Source organism: Mus caroli, chromosome 1, assembly GCF_900094665.2.
Source record: "Mus caroli chromosome 1, CAROLI_EIJ_v1.1, whole genome shotgun sequence".
NCBI lineage: Eukaryota > Metazoa > Chordata > Mammalia > Rodentia > Muridae > Mus > Mus caroli.
Window position 1 is genome coordinate 113,561,312 of NC_034570.1, and position 6,553 is coordinate 113,567,864.

Below are 6,553 nucleotides of genomic sequence, written 5' to 3' on the forward strand. Positions count from 1 at the left end.
GAGAGAGAGAGAGAGAGAGAGAGAGAGAGAGAGAGAGAGAGAGAGTGAGTCCCGGGATGGGCCTGCAGATAGAGTCTTTAATTCAGCACTGCAGTGCTGGGTATTGAACCCAGGGTCTCTTTCATGTCAGTCAGCATATCAATGGAGCTACACATTACTCCTAAGTCTATAGAAGTATTATAATTGGGGCTGAGGAGATGGCTCAGTCTGTAAAGTGATTGCTTTGCAAATATAAGCCCTGAGTTCCATCTACCTCTCATAGAAAGAAAGCCAGTTGTACTGGTGCTCAGAGGCCAGCATCCCTGTAAGACCAGGTCCAGGAGAAACCATGTCTCAAGATGGATAGTGACTGACATCTGTGATGGCTATTCTTGTTGTCAAATTGACTACATCTGGAATGAACTACAATCCAGAAAAGGAGGGCACACCTGTGAAAGATTATTTTTCTTGGTCTAAAGTGGGTGAATACACTTCTAGTTCAGACCTTTGAGGGAAGAAGACAAAAACATTTGATCTGGATCTTAAGGCTGGAAGGTACACATTTAATCTGGGCCACATCTTCCACTGGAAGGACATGAACATGGTCTTTGCCTGCTTGCCTTGGTCTTGCTAGCCCATCTTTTCCTTCACTGGCATTAGAACCTACTTCTTTGGAATTCCAGCATATACTGAAGACCAGCTGAGACCAACTTGTGGCCTGAGCAACTACTGGATTCTTGGGCTTTCTGTTCACAGTCAGCCACTACTGGATTACCTAGACTGCAGTCTGTAAGCTGTAAGTCATTCCAATAAATTCTATCCTGTCTGTCTGTCTGTCTGTCTGTCTATCTATCTATCTATCTATCTATCTATCTATCTATCTATCTATCTATCTATGTAGAGTCATCCTATTAAATTCTGTTACTTCAAAGAACTCTGACATCCAAGGATATCCTTTGATGAAAACACACATGCACACACAGGGGTGGAGTGGAGAACATTTAATTTACACGGCTATGCTTTACCCATGCTATTCTTTGAAATTTCTCCTGGGATCCTTAAACCAATAATAGTGATTGTAAAGTAGAATGTAGATTCCTGTATTTTAATCAGAGAAGAAGGGCTTTGATTCATGGGATAAATCAGTCTGTTGTACCAACAACACCTTAGAATCGTTAGAAGTAAAGATCACACTTGCTCTAATCTCTGAAATAAAGTTCTTTCTTTACCTTTGTTGTTGTTGAACTGACGATTAAATCCTGGTCTTTGGGCATAATGGCAGGAATCATATCCCCAGAACACATGAAGTGATAGTCTATGATCTTTTCAATGCCATTTTCTACAAAATTCACCAGTCTACAATGTATAGGAGTCTTAAAAGTGCTGCATTGCTGTAATATTCTATAAACTAGCAGGCCATGCTGCTATTACACAGCCTGATTGTCTTTAGGCAATCAAATGGCTGTTGCCTGTAGGGTCACGAAAGCTCTAGGGCTAGAACAGACTAAATTTGAAATATTTTCTTTGTGTGTGTGTGTGTGTGTGTGTGTGTGCGTGTGTGTGTGTGCACATGGGCAGGTGTATATTGTGCAGGTGCCTATGGAGGGCACAAATCAATGCCCTGTGTCTTCTTCAATAGCAAGTCTGTTTTATTGTTTTGAAACAAGATTCTGTCACTGAGTGGAGAATTCACTGATTCCCCTGGACTCTCTGCCCGCACTTTCCAGGAATCTTTCTGTCTCTGTTCATGAGTTTCATGACTACAGATGTATACTGCTAGTCCATCGTTTACTTGGTTGATGGATTCAGACTCAGGTCCTTATGCTTGCACAGCAGGTACTTTACCAAATGAGCTGTCTCCTCAGCCTCTCACAAATTATATTTCAGTCACTGTCCATGAAAAAATATGAACAGAAATATTCAGGATTCAGCGACAAATTCAGATGTAACATATTTTTGTGTCTTTGAAAGTTTGATGTTTATTGCTGAGCTCATCCTTTACAGGGATATCTGGTTACTTTAAAATTAATTGTTGCATGGTCATGGTGGCACATGGACTTTAATCCCAGCACTCCGGACACAGATCTCTGTGAATTCAAGGACAGCCTGGTCTACAGAGCTAGGTCTAGGACAGCCAGGGTTACACAGAAAAAAACCCGTCTTGATAAACAAAAACAAAACAAAAAATTAATTGTTTATCTCTGGACTGTGCACTCTGAACACATTTTATACCAAGTATTTATTAGACATTTGAGGTCATTCATAATTAGTTATTGCGCTTGTATCTGAGTTGTAGGTTTTGACCTATCATTAAAAATTGTCTCATAGTAGGTGTTGTGTTTTATACAAAAAAGAAAGAAACAGGGTATGTTTGATAGAAGCACTGTATGGTGAGGTCAAAGGGGGTGCCTCTGACGGCCCATGCGGAGGCATCCTTTCCCCCTGAGGTACCAGACATATGATGGATATAGTATGGAATAGAGTTTATTTAGGGCATGAGTAAGGGGTTGAGGAGGAAGTGGAGACAGAGAAAGGCAGAGAGAGAGAGAGAGAGAGAGAGAGAGAGAGAGAGAGAGAGAGAGAGAGAAAGGAAAAGGAAAAGAAAAAGAAGAAGAAGAAGAAGAAGAAGAAGAAGAAGAAGAAGAAGAAGAAGAAGAAGAAGCAGCAGAGGTGAGGGGGGAGGGTAATGGAGAGAGAGAGAGAGAGAGAGAGAGAGGGCCAGAGAGTAAGAGAGTAAGGGGATGAGAGTAAGAAAGGGAGGGGGCAAACAGTTCCTTTTATAGTAAGCCAGGCATACCTGGCTGTTTCTAGGTAACTGTGGGACAGAGCCTAAAAGGAATGCTAACAGTAGGGACTACACCTCTCCTGGGCAACACAATAGAGCTGGCCTTGCTGATATGGGCATGGGTGAACCAGCCCCTAGGGCATGAGAGGGGGAGATCTGATTCTGCCTCTTGCAGGCTATGGCACTGGATGATCTAACCAGGGCAGTGCTGGATTACTGGCTCTGGAGGTGTGGGTGCTGGAGAGCTGGTGAGCTGACCTGCTCAGATACTACCCAGGTCCAGGTCCAGATCCAGGGTTTTGAGTTGGTCCACCTCAACAACTACCCCATCAGTGGACAGCTAGAGGACATGAAGGAGCCAGTCCAACAGATCCAAAGCTTCAGGATCTCCATAATATAGGGCAGCATCAGAATATCTGAGAGAAGTACTAGTGAGGATCCAGTATTGATAGTGTAATAAGACCCAGAAGCCTAGAACCAGACCAATGGCTTCATTGCAATGAACACTTGCAGGCAAAAAAGTGCGGACAAAAGGGAACACTATGGAGTACACTGTGACATATTACAGCTTCTACAATGATATATTTTTTCTTTGGTGGGAGGCTCCAAGGACAGAAAGGAGATGAGGGGATGAGGGGATGAGGGGATGAGGGGGTGAGGGCATGAGTGGGGTTGGGATGCATGATGTGCAATTCATAAAGAATAAAAAGCTAAAATAAAAATTGGCTTATGTTTTGGGCTTGAGTAGTTTTTATTTTTTATATTTATATGTTACATAAATGTAAAATATAGTGGTGTGTTTATATGTGTATATGCATACACACATAACGTGTTTAGAGGTCAGAGGACAACTTGTGGGACTTGGTTCTCTTCTTTGAACTCAGGAAATCAAGCTTAGAAATAGGTGCCTGTATTTGTTAGGTTGTTTTATTTTTTATTTTTTTTGTTTTTGTTTTTGTTTTTGTTTTTGTTTTGTTTTGTTTTGTTTTGAGACAGGGTTTCTCTGTATAGCCCTGGCTGTCCTGGAACTCACTTTGTAGACCAGGCTGGCCTAGAACTCAGAAATCCGCCTGCCTCTGTCTCCCAAGTGCTGGGATTAAAGGGCCCCACCACTGCCCAGATTGTCAGGTTTTTTAGAGTCACAAAACTTATGGAACAGCTCTCTATATTATGGGAATTTATTGTGATGATTTAGCTGTGGATGGAAAGTCCAAGACTATATAGTTGCTCAGTTCCACAAGGCTAGTTGTTTAAGCTGGTCGTCTGTAGAAGTACATTGCAACAGATGTGCTGGCAAGTAAGTGCAAGCAGTTGAAGAAGGGTGAATCTTCCTTCTTCCAATGCCCTTATGTAGGCCTCCAGCAGAAGGTGTGGCCCAGATTAAAGGTGTGTACCACCAGACTGGATATGGGACTTGCTTTGCCCCAGACTGACCTTGAACCCAGAGATCTTTTTGCCTCAGTCTCCTGGGATTAAAGGCGTTTACTACCTTGCCTGGGCCTAAGCTTTCATGAACACTATGCTTCAAGATATCCATGCCAAGATCCAGGTCAGAAATGTGTGTCCTCCAGCCTCAAGATCTGGATCACAGGTGTACCCTCCAATTCATTCCAGATATAGTCAAGTTGACAAGGAATAGCCATTACAGTATGTTTATCCACGAGCTATCTCTTCTGCCCTTGAAACATTTAAGATTATATATGTGCTAATGATGCATTAAATCAGCTTGTAAGTGGGCTACTGAGAGGTCTGTAGGAAGCTCATTGGGACTTTTACATGCTATCATCTGCACTATGTTTTGGGGTGCTTTAATACTTCAGAATACACACCAGAAGAGGGCATCATATTCCATTACAGATGGTTGTGCACCACCTCGTGGTTGCTGGGAGTTGAACTCAGGACCTCTGGAAGAGCAGTCAGTGCTCTTAACCACTGAGCCATCTCTCCAGCTCTATCTTTGATTATTAAAGCATCTAGTTTGTAGTCCTTTTCCTGTCCCCCCTCTTTTCCCTCACTCATCCTCTCCACCTACGACATACAAGGAAAGGCTGGAAGACCTCCCAGCTAAGAAAGACATCACATACAAGGCAGAGGAATTTCATCAGAATCAACACCTTCACCTCAGACCTCTAGATTCCAGAGCTGTGAGAAAACACTGTTGTTTTGAATCAGGGTCTCATGTAGCCCAGAGTGGCCTCAAACTCACAAAGTATCTAAAAATGACTTCAAACTTCTACTGCTTCTGCCTTGACTTCCCCAGTGCTGGGATTACAAGTCTGGAGCTACTCTGCTCAGTTTTTGTGGTACTGGGCATGGAACCTAAGGTTTTGTGTGTGTTAGGCAAGGCCTCTACCAACTGATCACATTCTGTCACTTAAAGTTCAGCTGAAGTTCCTTCTCTTTGGAGCAGAAGTCTTGAAAGGAGTAACTCAGGTCTGGCTGTCTTTCTTCCTCTCTTCTCTTCCTGGCACTTGTTCCTTAGCATTACAGTCAGAAGGAGGAGGAGAAGCTACAAAAAGCAATGGCCTTTCTTGCTTTTCTACTGTGTTCCTCTTCCACTGTTGACTGGAATGGCAGACCATTTGCCTCCTCCTCTCATCCTTCCACCCTTCTTCCCTTCTTGTCTTTGAGCTAAGATCTCTAGGTGTAGCTCAAATTGACCTTGAACTTGTGATTCTCCTCCCTGGGCCTTGCGAGTGCTGAGGTAACAGGCAGGATCCACTCTGCCTCTGTCCTGACTTATTCCTGATATGCCCAGCCTTATATTGCTGGCTTTTTAAAATACAGCCTTTCTATTCTTGCTTATTTACTTGCTTATACAGGTCTGTAGACCCAGATAGATTGACCCCAGTGGTTTCTAACCACAAGGACTCGGGAAGTTACCCTAGGCACTGGAGGTCTTTTTCATGATTTACCTATATCTTTCTGTTGATTCTACCCTCTGTTGTATGACTTCTTTCTTTCCTTCCTTCCTTCCTTCACTTCAAATAAGGCACTAATTACATATCAAATAAACAATTCCATCCAAGTTTAGTTTGATGAATCAATGTGCTTATTGGGGTGGCTTACAGGATTATGAGTGAGAGGTGACTTATAGGGACACAGAAAGCTCAAAGGCAGCTGTGTCATTGAAAAGCCAGCCCCAACATGGTGACCAGTAACAAAACTGTGTCCCTGGAGTTCCCTGCATGATGTAGGCAGCTGGGCTAGTTGGATAGTCTCTTCTCTCAGCAATTGTTACTGCTTATATAACCACTAGGGATGGGAGTTGCCAACCTTGTAATTTTCAGGAACATCCTGAGATTGTCCGCTTTTATTTACTTACTGGGCCTTGTAAGTCTCATTTAGTTCCTGAGTCTTTATTTTGTGTTCTGAGAAAGGGACTCACTATGTAGCTCTGGGTGGTCTGGAGCTCATTATGTAAATCAGGCTGGCCTTGAACCATCACAGTCAGCTTTTTACATGGGTGCTGGGAACTAAACTCAGGTCCTCCTGCTCGTCATTCAAGCACCCACCTATCCATTAAGCCAACCCCTCCCCCTGCCCAGATAAGAATAAAGTCTCTTGAAGGCCAACAAGTTAAGACATAAACTATCTAGTGAAAGAGGAAAATTACTGAACACCTGAACTTTTCCTGAACTCTCTTACCCCTCCCATCTGGAGACTGTTCCCGGAGCACTCCTGAACTTTTTACCCCAAGGTACCCCCTCCCAATTGGAAACTGCTCCGGGAACATTTTTTAGATAAGGGGTCTCCTGGAACAAACCTAGTCCTACCCCTCCTAACTGA